General features: G+C 46.1%; 1 protein-coding gene across 8 annotated transcripts in view; it reads left to right on the forward strand.

Moving 5' to 3' along the window:
* ACAD10 (acyl-CoA dehydrogenase family member 10) overlaps positions 1-17,360 on the forward strand; it is a 627,389-nt gene that overhangs the window by 135,476 nt on the left and 474,553 nt on the right. The window lies entirely within an intron of this gene.

The raw sequence follows: 17,360 nt of genomic DNA on the forward strand, positions 1-17,360 counted from the left end.
AAATACATAAAAGTATTAAAATAGATAGAGCTATACCGCACTTAGAGAACAATATTCTATAATGTCTGTTTTTCATCTCTTGCTTTTTATCGACATTCCTCAATACAATCTCCATTTTCTAATGTCGCTCACGCAATCTTGGTAGAGTACTTCAGCTGTGATTGTTAGCAGGTCATAGGGACACTGCAAGTCCTGCAGGCCTACTGCCACTACTCAGGTCACAAACTGAACCGTTTGTACTCCTACGTGACCCTGCAACTGGCAAATGGTAACCAATCAAAAATTTAACAAACAAAAACATAATACAATTTCAGAAAAAGCAAGAGAAAAATAAAAACAAAAGTCAAATGCAAAATACTTGCACAATCCTAAACAGAAAGCAAATCCTAGAATTATCTAATAACATTTTATATAGCTTCCTATGCATTTCAGTAATTCATTATATGTTTAAGTGAAACAATGGTGTTCCTGATCAATGCTCTCAGATGAAAAGGGATACTGTTCCACAGAGAGTGGACTTTATTCTGCTTCTACTAAACAGAATAGTACTTTAAAACAATGCCAGAAAAGCAGCAAAAATTAGTTTCCAAACTTCAAGTCTATACAAGCTCACAGAAAATACCCAAAGTCCGTCAAAGCCTCTCCTGGCAGGCTTCTATTATCCATCAAATCCGCTTCCAGTGTTTTCTTCGCGTTGGGCCTCTTCAAGTCAGGCTTTTCATGAGAAAACAATACTGTTTAGTTGGAGCGCTCTCCGGGCAAAACACTCACAGCTCACTCGAAAGTCTCAATGTCTCAAAACAATGCACCAGTGTCTGTTCTTTGTGGCAGACGCTACAAATGATGTGCTGTTTATTGATCAAGGGCACAAAGCATCTCGTGCAGATCCAAGCACTACTTAGCAAGATCAGCAGCATCTTCAGACTCCAACACTCATCATTTAGTGTCAGAGGACGCTCAAGCTGCTCTCTCATGGGCACCAAAATGTAGTGCCTTTTTCCAAACGTGGATGCTTGGGTGTACTGCCGTTCCACTGGTGCAAAGCAAAAGAGGTGTGAATGTGGCCAAAACTCGGGCCAAGGGCTCAAGGGAATGTACACTGACAGAGGTTTCCAGCACATAACAGGTACAGAGCCCAAACAACAAATAAAAGAACCAGCTCCTCCTTTCTTCTGCAACGCCTTTCGCAAATCAAATGTCTTGCTTTGGAGGTATCACTGATGTCGCGCTGATGATCGCTGTTAAGCTTCGCGACTTTCTTGTTGCAGGAATTGTAGAGCCAGGAAATCTATTCATCTCAGAGCGGTCACTGATGGGGAGTGAGCTTAGTGTTGATCACAGGTCTACAGGGAATCACTCTTCCTTTAACTCTGGAAGGTCTAGCAGAGCCTAGTGATGCAGGGAATGTAACACAATTGTTAGTTTCCTCCAAATCAAGCACAAGAAGCAGTTCATGTGTTTTAACAAGGGGACTGGTAAGCATGTGGCCTGTAATCTGCAAGGGAGTGACAATGTGCCATTGGCATAAAATACAAGAGCAAAGGCAAAAGGGCAAAACAGTATCTTTAGAATCTTCAGTTATGTTATTTTCATTATTCTCTGTCATCTATAGCTACACAGGAATTCTATCCAAATGAATTTCCTCACACAGTGGCATTGTCTAATGGGGTAAATACATGTGTTCCTTCAATGACTAAGCCTAGGTGTTCCTAAATTCCTTATCTAGAACATCTCGAATAGAAAAATAACATGATTCAGATTATCAAGGACATGAAGAAAAGTCCCTTAAAAATGTGCATTAAGTGCACTATGCAACACAAAGGCTAATGATCAAATGTGAAGACAAAGAACAAACACTAGAAAGTCCTGGTATTTGCATGATTAGAACACATCTAATTAAAAAATTGAAACAGCAGAAACAGAAGAGAACTGAAAAATTAAAAATAGACATTAAAAATATGTCGTACTAAAAAGAATGTAAACTTGAGATATCTCCTATTGAGATGGAAAATCTCCTATTGAGATGGAAAACTTGTATTCAGTCAATTAACCAGGCTATCACTATCCTGACAGTCAGTCTGAAAAGGCATTTGAAGTAGGCCTAAAGAAAATTCTTGAGAACCAGTCTGGTCACACAAAAGGGAATGGTATGTAGCATAAGGGGGGTTCCTAATACATCACTGCAGTCTAAAAGTGTGAACATGAACAATACACCCATAATAATAAATGGGCTGACTGGTGAAAGGAAGATGGAGAAGGGAAAATGGAAGTAGGACACAACTAAAATCTTCAACAACTAAACATGATGCAACATTGGTCAGGGAAGGAGCAAAAAGAAAAATCTATAGGAAGGACAAGAGTTTGCTTGGGTGGCCTAAGGCATGTGACACAGCACCAAGAGCACGGGGATACATGAAAGACCAATGTTACACCAATTTAACTCTACCGCTGACAATCTATACCCTACACGGTAATTCTAACTAATGTTCAGTTGTCTCTTCAGGGAAAAAAATGAATCCATAGGCTTATTCAGGAATCAAAAATGCGATCAAAAAAAAAAAAAAATGCGATATCGAAATTAGGCCACCTTTAGTCACGGATCTATAATTCCATCCTTAGGCCCAATCAAGGATACATAAATGCAGAGCTGCCTGTTCTTAAGGAAAAAGGGCAGTTAAGTGACTAACAACGGATAGCACACTTTGATCCAGTATATCATTTTAGTTTTCTTAAAAAAATCATTACAGCCAAATTTAGGCATGCACTGGAAAAACTGCTGCCTTACTCGCTCACAGTATGAGGTCCATATCTGTGAAATTTATCTTAATACAATATTCATCCAATTTATTGTGAAATAACATATCGTCATATGTGTTCCTTCACAACACAGGAGAACTTGTAATTCAAAGTAGCACCATAGAACAGAACATACACACAAAACATTAAAAAATAAATACACATATCAAACCATCTCAAGCCATAAGATATACTTGCTGTATATCAAGCACAATGAAAAACAGCCCAGACAAACAAACAGCATATATGAATAAGCGGTCATGCATAATACCATGGCACATGTACTGTATACTATAAACCTGCAGCCCAATCTCAATTGTCAAGTCTAAAATCCTATACCCTTCTTTTGACAGCAGGGCATCAGGTAATTGATACTCTGCTATAAAATATAGTGTCGCTGTGTCAAATAACGCGTTTCAGTGGACCAAATGTATAAATGAAACATAAACACACACATTTTTTCTTAAAGAAATTACGCAAAAAAAACCATTTCTCTTCAACCAGCCAACTCACGTGTCTTGTGAATTAATCCATGAATTATCTGTAGGAAGAAGCAGAAAAGATACACAACACACACATTTCTCATAATACAACATCAATTATAACCCTTTTTATCAGACTACAAAACATGACACAATGTGACATACGAAAACTTTTCATTATTTACCTGTAACTTTTTGTCCATGTACCTTGCAAAAACGCCCATTCTCACTCAGGCCTAAGGCCTTCAAGTTGCAGAATTTTGGGGAAGGGCTTCTACTTATTGCCTATCTAAAACTTAATGTAACACTTCGTTTTTCTTTTTGTCAAATAAACTTAACTAAAAAAAAATTAGTTCCTAGCATGGAGATACACATATACCAGTTCTACAGATCATTTAGCAGAATGTTTGATATTTTTTTCAAAGAAATCACTTTTGCATTTGCCCTTTTTAAATCATGTTCCCTCATTTTACACAGTGCTTAATTTGTAAGACATGAAGTGCAGGTGCTACAATTTTGCATGAGGAATACCTTTCCTATTTGTTTATTATCTCAGATGTGCGCTTTTAACGCAGATGTAATGTGAATGCGGCAAATGAGAACAAGCCAGCCTGCAATGAATGAAGGTTACAGATTTAAATCCTATACAATCAACTACATCTCATATAAAGCGCTTGTGTGCAGCATTTTGAAAGCAACTGGGAGCTATGCAAACCACGTGTGGGCTCTACAATCCTTCAGGGTACTGACAAATGAGGCTGCAGTTTTACAATTAAATAGTGTTCCTTTTATTATTATTAGCGGGATGCAATGCTGTGTCAGCCCTGCCGTATTTCTAATTTGAGATAAATGTGTTGATGACATAATTTACCGAACAACAAGCGTTTTGTGGGAACATGCTGGAGCTATTATTTATTCTTTGGCTAAAATGCAATCATCATTTGCTGTACATGTGCCCTGCATCCTCTGCTCATTTTAGTTCAAAAACAAAAACCCAATCCCAGCTAATGTCAGATTTGTAACGCTTTAAGAAGACACTTTTAAATTATGAACATGAGCAGGAATTAAATTTATCGGAGCAAGTCAGGCTATTCAAGTGACCTCAGGTCAAGACCGTGGCAGGGGCAGGGATTTAAATACAAAGAGGCAGCTGAAGTTAGCATCAGATGCATGTTTAACCATGTCATGCTGCATTCCACAGGCGAGGCCCTAATTAAAAGGTCACAAATGTCAACAAGACAGCCTTACAAGATAACATCTCAGCCGCTACTGCTGGAACACGTTATACAGGTTCTGCCAGTCCCCTGCTCGTGGTAACTGAAGCTGACAAGGCCAGTAGGTTTAACCACTTCCACATAACCTGCAATATTTCACTATATTTAAAACAACTTCTATGACACATTGACTCGCTGAATCATAAGAAGGCACAACCTGCAAACATATATTATGACCTAAATGTATGCATTTTACTGAAGTGCCGCTTTCAAAAGGGGCCCTGAAACCATTCAAAACAGTCTATTTATCTGAAAATCGACTTTTACATTCTGGATACTAAGAAATAAATATCCTACATTTTTTTGCATAATGGGTATTACTAGAATGTCTACTACCCAATTTACGAGTCATACATTTGAAAATAATAATTTATACCTTATAGAAATGAGCTTGTTTGCGCCTAGGGTAAGGGAAATTGCGCACAGAAGTGTTTGGTCATTTTCGTGGTACAACATAACTTAAATCAAACATTTTAATGCTAGGGGGTCATAGTATGAGTGTTAAGCTTCACAAATATTAAAAAACGATTTTTGTAGCACTTGTTTTTAATTATTATTTTTCATAATTAATAATTATTTTCTCCTAATGAAGCCTAATTATTGCTATTTGTGACTGTTCTACATGTAAAACGCTCACTACATCCCTTGCCTCTTATTTAGATGCATTAACTCACAAACCTGAGCGCATATACCTAACTTAAAAAGCGTCATTTCTGCGTCACTTTTTGGGCCTCTTTTATGTAAAAGGGCCTTCATGCAAAATTCGACCCGTGTTTAACTGCAAAAAGTGCTGGTTGAAGAAACATTCCTATCAAATATGCTGTAGCTAAAAACGTTTGCCTGTGAACATCTAACACAGTGCATTTTAAGTGAAAATGCTGTACATTAATTTATTTTTACAGAAACATGTAATTTCGTTTTTGTCTAGGGCTTCATTTATATCCATTAAATGTGAACCACCCACATTCAGCTCATTTCAGACATAAACAGAAAGGGGGGTCAAACACTCAGGACACACAAAACAGCGCGCTCTAACCATTTCTTGTACATAGCGCCGTTCTTGTACATAGCGTCGTCGCAATTTACAACAAAACCCACAAACAACATAGACATTTAAACACGCATTTTAACCCATATGTCAACACTTAGGACAGGAACAAGGAACAGCCTACAGACTGTGCTAAAAAATAACCTGCCAATACTAGTTTAAACCATATTTACAACAAAAACGTTTTAGTTCCTATTTTTTTTTGTTTTTTTTTTTTAATTCTTCAACAGATTTCCAGAAGGCTGCAAAAGAGACAGCCTCACAGACCTTTAAAGAGAGCTCATAAATTGGAGTTCCAACCGGAGGTATCAGACGCGAATCCTCCAACCGGGAATCCTTTGTTGCAACCTAGTCAATACTAATACAAAACAAAATATCGCGACCAGGCATCTGCGCTCACTAGTCGGGTTTCAAACTTCATGGGGCTATCTCCAACGATATACACGCAAATGTACGTGACCCACGGTTTTTGAATACTGCAGTATTCAAATAAAACTAAGGAACCAATACTGAGGAAGATTATCCAACTAAAGCAACCGGTGATAATCTGAACCACAGCAACCAAAGGCCTACCAAATGAACCAAATGTACCGGTACCCAAACCAAAGATTATCTTAACAAAAGCAACCAGTGATAATCTACAAAAGCAACCAAATAAATACTAAGGACCGCGTCACATTTCTGCGACCAATAAATAACTAAGGACTCAGAACCACAAAGAACTGGGAGCGACCCATTCAATTAAAGCAGATGGAGAAAATGTCTCTTCATTAACTGCCTATACAAATTGCAATTTCCATATACACAAATATTTGTCCAAATTATAACTGTCAATTCCCCACTGCACTAACAGTCTGTTAAAAAAAATACTTACAGCAAAAAAAGAATGGGTTCCTTAGTCAGGAGTGACATCTTTAGGAGAGTTTTAAGTCCGAAAAATCAAAAAACATACTGGGCCACAGAGACAGATAATCCCCCAGAAAACCCTGTGCCCAGAGTACCTCTTTTTGGTAGAATTCTGTCTTGTCTTCCCCAGTAGTTTTTCCATCCTTTGACAAAACACTCCTGTAGATAACCACTCCATGATAAGGCCCACAGTTGGATGCGCCATTTGAGGAAAAGTAGAAAATGACTCACTCTCCCCACCAGGGATCTATGCAACAGTTTGCATAATAAAGCAGCAAAGGAATTGACAGCCAATCTGTAAAATTAAAAGACATCTTTATTATAATTAATTATGAGGCTTCGTCGTCCAACCGTAGTTTTACAATTGAAAGAGGGAGCCTGCCTGAGCTTTCTCAGGCAGGCTTTTTATACAAAAAGTTTGGCCCTAGGCTCACATTCTTGCTGTGAAACACATCATTGTAGGTCGCTCCCATGGTACCGTAACAAAGCAGGCTATAATTATGAATTCCATTCTACTTGCCCAAACTGACCAACCCATCTTCCATCATGAACATATGTCAAACTTCACATATTTTCCTGTGCAGGCCGGAGAAACTCACAATAGAACTGGTTTCCTCCCCATCATATAAACGGTCACCTCCCCATTGTAAAAGCCCAGAAGCAGAGAAACAGAGCCAGGTGTGGAAGATAGAAATGTAGGATAAGGGATGCTTGTGGGTCATAAACAGGCATGGCTACTGTATTCGGCCTTCTAATCTTGCTCAGGCCAATGTACACAACAAGTTGCTCAGATCTTCAATATAGATTGACTAGAGGGCATGGACTGGTTTGGTGAGGCCAACATCACGTAGGCAGATTCAGCCTGTTCAGGTCAAATGGGAGTCAGGAAGAACTCAAGCTAAGGGGTACGTGTCCTTTAATACTTGCGCTACCAGAATCATTGGCTCATGTATATGCCTATGTAAAGGGCAACAACTAAAATGGACGCTGTTCACAACCTGTATTTATAACAAGGGGTGGTGAGGGACAGAGTCTCTGAATTAAACAGAATACTCTCACCCCGTCAAGAGATCAGGGCTAGATCCAACACCGTTTTTTAGCTCACTGCACCATCCCAGTTTCAGAACCTGGCTGTATGCAAATTAGTCTGTTCCTGTCCCAGTGCATGATGGGAACAGGGCAAACCAAACTACAAAAGCCAATTCTTACACTGGGAAGGAAACAAGCTACCGGGGACCGGTTTCTGGCATTTCAGCCTCTTCGGCCCGGCTTGCTTGAATCCTGATGGTGCAATGAGCAAGGGACTCACATCTGAGTATACCCTTCCACGCTTAGGGTGGACAAAAATATTTATAACAAGGGGTGGTGAGGGACAGAGTCTCTGAATTAAACAGAATACTCTCACCCCGTCAAGAGATCAGGGCTAGATCCAACACCGTTTTTTAGCTCACTGCACCATCCCAGTTTCAGAACCTGGCTGTATGCAAATTAGTCTGTTCCTGTCCCAGTGCATGATGGGAACAGGGCAAACCAAACTACAAAAGCCAATTCTTACACTGGGAAGGAAACAAGCTACCGGGGACCGGTTTCTGGCATTTCAGCCTCTTCGGCCCGGCTTGCTTGAATCCTGATGGTGCAATGAGCAAGGGACTCACATCTGAGTATACCCTTCCACGCTTAGGGTGGACAAAAATATTTATAACAAGGGGTGGTGAGGGACAGAGTCTCTGAATTAAACAGAATACTCTCACCCCGTCAAGAGATCAGGGCTAGATCCAACACCGTTTTTTAGCTCACTGCACCATCCCAGTTTCAGAACCTGGCTGTATGCAAATTAGTCTGTTCCTGTCCCAGTGCATGATGGGAACAGGGCAAACCAAACTACAAAAGCCAATTCTTACACTGGGAAGGAAACAAGCTACCGGGGACCGGTTTCTGGCATTTCAGCCTCTTCGGCCCGGCTTGCTTGAATCCTGATGGTGCAATGAGCAAGGGACTCACATCTGAGACTGGGTAAGAGTGGTCTGTTTAACTCAGACACTCTGTTCATCACCACCCCCTTTTCTAAATCGTTTTTGGCCACTATAGGTGTGGCAGGGTATACTCAGACATGAGTCCCTTTCTCACTGCTCCATCAGGATTCAAGCAAGCCGGGCCGAAGAAGGCTGAAATGCCAGAAACCGGTCCCCGGTAGCTTGTCTCCTTTCTGGTGAAGAATTGGCTTGGTAGTTTAGTCTGCCCTGTTCCCATGATGCACTGGGCCAGGGACAGACTGATTTGCATATAGCCAGGTTCTGAGCTGGGATGGGGCAGTGAGATAAATAACGGTGATGGATCAAGCCCTGATCTTTGGACTGGGTAAGAGTGGTCTGTTTAACTCAGACACTCTGTTCATCACCACCCCCTTTTCTAAATCGTTTTTGGCCACTATAGGTGTGGCAGGGTATACTCAGACATGAGTCCCTTTCTCACTGCTCCATCAGGATTCAAGCAAGCCGGGCCGAAGAAGGCTGAAATGCCAGAAACCGGTCCCCGGTAGCTTGTCTCCTTTCTGGTGAAGAATTGGCTTGGTAGTTTAGTCTGCCCTGTTCCCATGATGCACTGGGCCAGGGACAGACTGATTTGCATATAGCCAGGTTCTGAGCTGGGATGGGGCAGTGAGATAAATAACGGTGATGGATCAAGCCCTGATCTTTGGACTGGGTAAGAGTGGTCTGTTTAACTCAGACACTCTGTTCATCACCACCCCCTTTTCTAAATCGTTCACAACCTGGGGCCTGTGGGCTCAGAATGAATTTGCCAATAACTCCTGCATGCATCATTGTATCGTGATGAAAATACACACACATATAAAACTTGCCATTTTCGTTTCTCTGATATCAAAATCATAGCAGAATAATGATATTTTAAACACAGGTTCAGATTTCAAAGAACCTCAAGTCCGCCGGTGGCTCGGAACGGCAGTACGCTCCTCTCTCCAATCGCGCCGTGGTGCCCCCGCACCTCGAGGCACCTTCTTCTGCGGCTAGCCAATTTTGGGGGGGATCGGGAGGCCCCCAATACAGGAGAATCGCGGGGGATCGGGTGCAGCGCTCCGAGTTCACGCTGCCTGCCCCATCTGCTCCTTAGCCACGCCCCCCCTCAGCTTGCCCTCATGTGGGAAGATGAGGCGGAAGGTGTGCCCCCATGAGTATGCTATGCCTTTCTTCCTAAGATGGGCCATGACCGGGCGAAATCCCCTGCATTTGTGGTGGGTAATTGCAGACAAGTCCTGGTAAAACTTCAGGGTATTGCCTCTGAATTGGACCGGGTGGGCATCCCTTGCCTGTCGAATGACCAATTCCTTAATTGGAAAGTCATGTACACAGACCAGAATGTCTGCGGGAAGTGCATACTCAGCACTGGGTAAATAGACTCTTATGGACTTGGTCGATTTGGATATCCGTTTCTTTGTTGGACCCCAAGATGTGATGAAATAACGCCTCCACATAACCCCTCAGGTCTTCTCCCGCCGCTTGAGCCTGTACCCCTCTGATACGAACATTATTCAGGCGGGACCTGTTTTCTAAGTCCTCCGCGTGTTCCTGAAGCTCTATTTGTTGCTCCTTCAACCAGAGGATCTCTTGCTACATCATCTCCATCTCCTTATCCCTTTAGCGCAGCCATTCGGTCTCCTATGTCCTCCAGGTCCCGCGCACCTCTTTCAACTCTGCAGAGAGCTGCTTTCAGGCAGCCGCCTGTTTCGTATACATGTCTTTCAGAAACCAATCCTTCTTGGAGTGCACGGCGGACAGGACTTGGTCACCAAATAGACTGCCCACGCCAGGCATGACCAGGCCAATGCAGCGTTGATTCCAGAACCTCCTCCAAATGTCGGGGCGATCCTGCTGCTAGAGTTTCCCACGGGGGTAATACTATGCAATCGCAGAATCCAGAATAGTAAGGCAAGGTATTCACCGAGGCCGCGGAGCCAGAGTCATTAGTGTCCTAGGTGTCACTCCACAGTCCGGTGGCCAGACCCCCCATCCCCCGCCCGCTCCGCCTCCACAATTCTGGGTCTCCCACAGGTGTCCAGAGGGGTCCCTCATCACCAATGCCTCAGTTTGATCTCTTGCTGTACCACGGGATGGATCAGAGTGCTGCACACCCCAGGGACTCGCTCGGGACCAGTATCAGAGTCATCCCCGGTGCACACCTACAGGGGGCCAAGACCAGGAGCCAGTCCCCAGCGGGGACCACTCAGGCAAAGCAGCTACGACCCGGTCGGTGAGCACCCGGCGAGAGCCACCGCCTGTATCTTCTCTGAGCCGTGGGGCCCAATGGGTCCACCTCTTTCTGCATTTGGACCAAGGCCACTCTGCACTCGTTCAGTAGGTGGCTCCATATGGCTCTCACGCCTTCGACAAATCAGAGATCCCTGGTGCTCACACATCCCCCGGGTGCATGGGAGGCTCAGTCCACTCCAAAGTATACCACGGGATCTCCACCAGGGCAGCCCTCGCACCAAAGCTGCCTGCCTCTGCCATCACTGGGGCACCTGAGTAATGTTGGGCTGCTCTCTGGCCACCCCTCCTCCACTGCCTTATGCTAGGTGGGGGACCCTCTACTTGGGGTCCTGGCTTGATACGATCGGCTGCTAGCCTTTCAGGAATGAGTCTCACCGCCTCACAGTTCTTACCCCCCCGCTGTGCTGGCACTGCTGAAGTGCGGCCAGAGGTTGCGGTCTGCCCGCCACCTCCCTGCCACCACCTTACCGGAGGCCCACCCGACCATGCGACCGCTGCCGGTCCCCGGCCATTGCGGTTTCCTCTCCACTCACCAGGCAGCCAATGGCTGCTTCACCGGCTCCACCATCAGCCGACTCCAGCTGATGAAACCACTGCGGGCTCCGCTATCCCCTGCAGGGCCCCTATCACAAGACTCTCCTTACTTCCAGCGCTACTGCTCGCTCCTGCAATATCGGCCGGTCGGTGCAGCCCAGCAGCCTGCAGGGCCTCACATGCAACAGCGGTGCTCGCCAGCTCTGTCGCCTCTGTACTTCCTTTGCTCCAGGCGATCACCGCCTCCTCCCTCCACTGCAGCCGTCCAACCACGCGGCCTGCAGGCCTCTACCTCAGGAGCCCCAGTCAGGCTGCTTCAGGCACTGTTGGGCTCTTGCCAGGAAGGGGGCAGTTCCCCCTTTCTCCTCTGCTCTTCCCTGGCTCTGGGGAGTCGGCAGGACAGCGCTATCCGTAGGAAATGCGTGGCAGAATCGGAGAAATACACGTCTCACCCAACCGCCATCTTGGCCACGCCACATAAATTATATTTTTAAGCAAAATCATACAGCAGACAACATGCTGGAGCTTCATATCTGTTAAATATTTCAAAACACCATCAGTTGCAAAGATTCATTTGACACACTATTCTTAAAATGGAAAGAAAACGTCACTGATAGCACGAGGGGTGGTTGGGAGGGGGGGAGTGTAAAAGAAAATGCAATCCATGACAAACTGAAGATGAGGGTATGGAGGTATATGAATTCAGGAGATAAGGTCATAAACCGAAGAGATACAATAGTTAATGATGGGGGATAAAAGGATACAAGCTAGTCTGCGCTTATGTTCATTTAATGTATGTGGTCCAAATAATAATGCAAAACGACTGCGGGTTACAGCTGAAATACGGGTGATACACCCTGATTTGGTATGTCTTCAAGAAACTTACATAGTCAAGTCAAGTCAAGTCAAAAAATTTGTATAGCGCACTACATACCCAGAGGGTTTCAAGGCGCTTAGGAAGGGGAGGAGGATTATTTGTCAAATATCCACGTTTTAAGCTGCTTTCTGAATGCTAGGTGGTTCTGGGTGAGGCGAAGGTAAGCGGGGAGTGAGTTCCAAGTCTTAGCAGCCAGGTATGAAAAGGATCTGCCTCCCATGGTGGTCTTGTTGATGCGAGGTACAGTGGCGAGGGCTTGGCCGGAAGAACGTAGCTGGCGGGGGGGGGGTGTAGAAGGACAGTCGAGAGTTGAGGCAATCTGGTCCGATGTCGTGGAGTGATTTGTGTGCGTGGGTAAGCAGTCGGAAAGTGATTCTCTTATTGACGGGTAGCCAGTGGAGGTCTTTAAGGTGACCAGAGATGTGTTTGTTGCGTGGGATGTCCAATATGAGCCTGGCTGAGGCGTTTTGGATTCGTTGGAGTTTCTTCTGGAGTTTAGCGGTGGTACCTGCGTAGAGGGTGTTTCCGTAGTCCAGTCGGCTCGTGACCAGAGCGTGGGTGACTGTTTTCCTTGTTTCGGAGGGGATCCAGCGGAATGTTTTTCTGAGCATGCGAAGAATGTTGAAGCAGGAGGAGGATACGGCGCTGACTTGTCTGTTCATTGAGAGTGAAGAATCCAGGATGACGCCAAGGTTCCGTGCGTGGTCTGTCGGGATGGGTGCTTTTCCGAGGGCTTCCGGCCACCAGGAGTCGTCCCAAGCAGAGGGGGATGTACCTAAGATGAGGACTTCTGTTTTGTCTGAGTTCAGTTTCAGACGGCTTTGTTTCATCCATTCGGCAACTTCTTTCATTCCTTCGTGTAGGTTAGTTTTGGCGGTGCTGGGGTCATTGGTGAGAGAAAGGATCAGTTGAGTGTCGTCCGCGTAAGAGATGATGTTGAGGTTGTGTTGGCGTGCGATGGCCGCGAGGGGGCTCATGTATACGTTGAAGAGGGTGGGACTGAGTGAGGATCCTTGGGGTACGCCGCAGATGACTTCAGAGGGGTCGGACTTGAATGGAGGAAGGCGGACTCTCTGTGTTCTTCCGGTGAGGAACGAGGTGATCCATTCGAGTGCTTTTCCTTGAATTCCGATGTTTCTGAGGCGTTGTAAAAGGGTGCTGTGGCAGACTGTATCAAATGCTGCAGAGAGGTCGAGGAGGATGAGGGCGACTGTGTCTCCATTGTCCAGTAGAGTTCGAATGTCGTCTGTTGCTGCGATGAGGGCGGTCTCAGTGCTGTGTTTTGCTCGGAAGCCAGATTGTGAGGGGTCGAGGGATTTGTTGGCTTCGAGGAAGGCAGCGAGCTGGTTGTTGACGGCTTTCTCGATGACTTTGGCCGGGAATGGAAGAAGCGAGATGGGGCGGTAATTTTTGAGTTCGGTGGGGTCCGCTGTGGGTTTTTTCAGAAGGGCGGTGAGTTCAGCGTGTTTCCAGTCTTCTGGGAAGGTAGCGGAGTTGAAGGAGCAGTTGATGACGTCTCGGAGGTGCGGTGCTATGACGGAGTCTGCTTTGTTGAAGATGTAGTGAGGGCATGGGTCTGTGGGTGATCCTGAGTGGATGGAATTCATCAGGCGGATGGTGTCCTCAGTGGAGATTGGGTTCCAGGCGTTAAGGGTGTTCACGGGGGGAAGATGGTCAGCAGATGGTGGGGTGGGATGGGTTCCGGGTTGGTTGTCAAAGCTGTTGTGGATGTCTGCAATCTTGTTGTGGAAAAAAGAGGCTAGGGAGTCGCAGAGGGTTTGAGAGGGGGTGATGTCGTTGGAGTTGGCCGAGGGATTGGAAAATTCCTTGACGATGTTGAAAAGTTCCTTGCTGTTGTGGGCGTTGTTGTCAAGTCGATCCTTGAATGCTGTTTTCTTGGCTTTTCGGATCAGTTGGTGGTGAGTGCGGGTGGCGCTTTTGAAGGCGTCCTTGGTGCTGGTGGTTGGGTCTTTTTTCCAGGCCTTTTCAAGGGAACGGCAGAGTTTCTTGGACTTCTTGAGATCATCGTTGAACCATGAGGCCTTCTTGCTGCCAGGTTTACTTTGACGTTTTTTCAGAGGAGCTAAGGTGTCGGCGGTGTTGGATAGCCATAGGGTGAGGTTGGCGGCGGCTTCGTTAGCGTTAGAGGAGGGGGCTGGGGAGTTTCGAAGGAGCGATGCGGAGATTTGGTCCGTGGTGATTTTGTTCCAGTTTCTTTGCAGGGTAGGTTGGAGGTGGATGTTGGGTTTTGGTTTGTTGTAGGTGAAGTGAACGCAGCTGTGGTCAGTCCAGAGGAGATCCGTAGTGTGGCTGAAGGAGACATGATTGCTGGATGTAAAGATGGGGTCGAGTGTGTGACCTGCGATGTGGGTGGGGGAAGTGACTAGTTGTTTAAGTCCGAGGTTGGCGAGGTTGTCTAAGAGGGTGGTGGTGTTGCGGTCGTAGCTCTTTTCAAGGTGAAAGTTGAGGTCTCCCAGAAGGATGTAGTCTTTGGAGGGGAGCGCGTGTGGGGTGATGAAGTCCATGATGTCTTCACTGAATTTTGCGCGGGGTCTTGGTGGTCTGTAGAGGAGGGTGCCTCTGAGTGTGGTTTTGGGGTCGATGTGGATCTGGAAGTGGAGGTGTTCGGAGTTGGCGAGGTTGGCGTCAGAGCTGGTTGAGATGCGGATTGATTTCTTATGGACGATAGCGATCCCTCCTCCTGTTTGGCTGGTGCGGTCTTTGCGAGTGATCTTATAGTCTTCAGGGATGGCAATGGTGATGTCTGGTGCGGAGGAAGCATTCATCCATGTTTCCGTCAGGAAGGCGATGTCCGGAGAAATGGTGTCTAGTAGATTCCAAAGGTCAATGGCATGCCTGTGGACTGATCGGGTGTTGAGAAGGATGCATTGAAGGTGATTGGGGTCGGGGATCTGTGCTGTGGGCGTAGCGGAGATGTTGACAGTGCCGACGAATTTGCAGGAGTAGCAAGAGAAAGGTCCATGGGTGTGACCAGGAGCGGCTTGGACGCAGTTGGGGGCGCGACCGGGGTTAAGGGCTAGGAGGGTGGCGGCATCGTAGGTAATGCGGGGGGGCTGGGCAGCGCGAGGGGCAGGGGGTCTGGCACTGGGCGCGGTCCAGGCGCGGACGGGCGTAGACGGGCTTACCTTTGGCGCACCTTCGGCGTGTCCGAAGCGCGTGGACGCTGCGCGTGGAGGCATTGGCCATAAATGGATGGTGGAGGGGGCGGAGCGTGGGAGGGGCGGCTGGGAGGCGGGCCAAGGGAGACGATAGTGCAAGATGGTGGTCGGGGTAGAAAACGAAACTGAGGCAGTGTAAATAAACAACAGCAATGGCGATTACACAGATTACAGGCACAAAAGCAGGCTCAAACAGTGTTATGGGGCAATCGCGCTATGAGCAGCAGATGAGGTGCGGCGCTCCAGTGACTCGCTATGAAACCTGACTACAATGAGTGCTACAATGATATTAATGCAGCGCGCTATGATACCATGCGCTGGTAGCAGGGTCAAGCGCTTCTGGAAGTGCAGGACTGGAGAGTGGCTCAAGCGCTTCAGGGAAGGCACTCTGAGCGGAGGTAGGAAGCGAGGGAGCGACCGTATAGGCAGAAGTCCAGACGGTCACAGCGGAAGGTGAGGCGAGGTGAGCTATATGTTCGTGGGTGGGAGGGGCGGCTGGGAGGCGGGCCAAGGGAGACGATAGCGCAAGATGGTGGTCGGGGTAGAAAACGAAACTGAGGCAGTGTAAATAAACAACAGCAATGGCGATTACACAGATTACAGGCACAAAAGCAGGCTCAAACAGTGTTATGGGGCAATCGCGCTATGAGCAGCAGATGAGGAACAAGCGGAGGGTGCTTAATGAGATTGGGTATACATTACTGGCCTGCACACAACACTCTACCACGAATAGAGGGGTAGCCATCTTAGCTAAGAATGGGTTATGAGGTACTGGCAGGACATTGGTGGATATTCAGGATTGCTGGGTGGTTATGAAATGTGCCAGCGGGGCTTTTACGTTTACTCTGTGTTCTGCCTATGTGTCGAATCTTGATGAAGCTGCAGTGCTGGAGGGCCTTAATCTAGAACTGGCATCATGGCCTACTCCTCTGATTCTCTGTGGGGATTTCAATATTCATTTAGGCATCCAAGATCTCCAGAAGGCGTTGAAGTGCAATAAAGGTAGGAAACCCAACGTTTTTAAGGCATTACAGTATTTGGTGGAGGATCATGGTCTGCGGGATGCATAGTCTACATTACAGAGCTCACGGGCTTCACGTTTTTTTCCAATCCTCATAACAAACTTGTCAGATTGGACTACTTTTTTGTGCAATCAGGGTTGCTACCGGGCGTTCGAATACAAGTCTATCCCAGAATTACATCAGATCATGGCCCATTAGTGTTCAACATCCCAGTAGTAATAATAATTCTCCCTTTAGGAGCTCCTTCTCGTTTGACCTGAAACTTTTAAAATACTTTAACTTTATAAATCCTATGAAGGGCTGAGTTCAGCAGATTTTGGAAGTTAACCATAGATCGACCTCACAGGTCTATCTCTAGAATGCCCTTAAGGCAAAATTTAGGGAAGAGGTTCAGAGTTATGGGCTCCACAGACAGAAAAAACTGAGAGTCGAATTCAAAGATCTATATGGGAAACTTAGGCTAGCGGAAGAAGAACTGATGCGAGAGATTCTGAGGGGAGGACATACTATCCCTTTACAATCAGAGGTGGCCCGCTGCAAAGCCAAGATCAATCTATATTGGAGCAAAGAGATTGCTATTAAGTATAATATGTTTAAGGAGGAAAGATACGAGTTTGGCGAAGACACCGGGCAATGCTTGGCACAAAGACTTCACTCTAAAGAAGCTTCACAGAGAATCCAAAACGTGAGGGATATATAGGGCGATTTGGTGGACACCTTGCAGGAGATATGGAAGTATTTCATACTTTCTTTAAAACTCTATATACAGAAGACAACCATGGGGAGGAGGGGGTCGACACGTTTCTCAAGGGTTTAGATAGTAAAAAGCTGGGCCAGGTAGAAGCAGCCATCCTTGACAATCCTATCACCATGGAAGAGCTAGAAGAGGCAATAAACGACGTGAGTAATGGTAAAGCGGCGGGCCCAGACAAATTGCCTCTGGAGATATATAGAAC

Source organism: Lissotriton vulgaris, chromosome 11, assembly GCF_964263255.1.
Source record: "Lissotriton vulgaris chromosome 11, aLisVul1.2, whole genome shotgun sequence".
NCBI lineage: Eukaryota > Metazoa > Chordata > Amphibia > Caudata > Salamandridae > Lissotriton > Lissotriton vulgaris.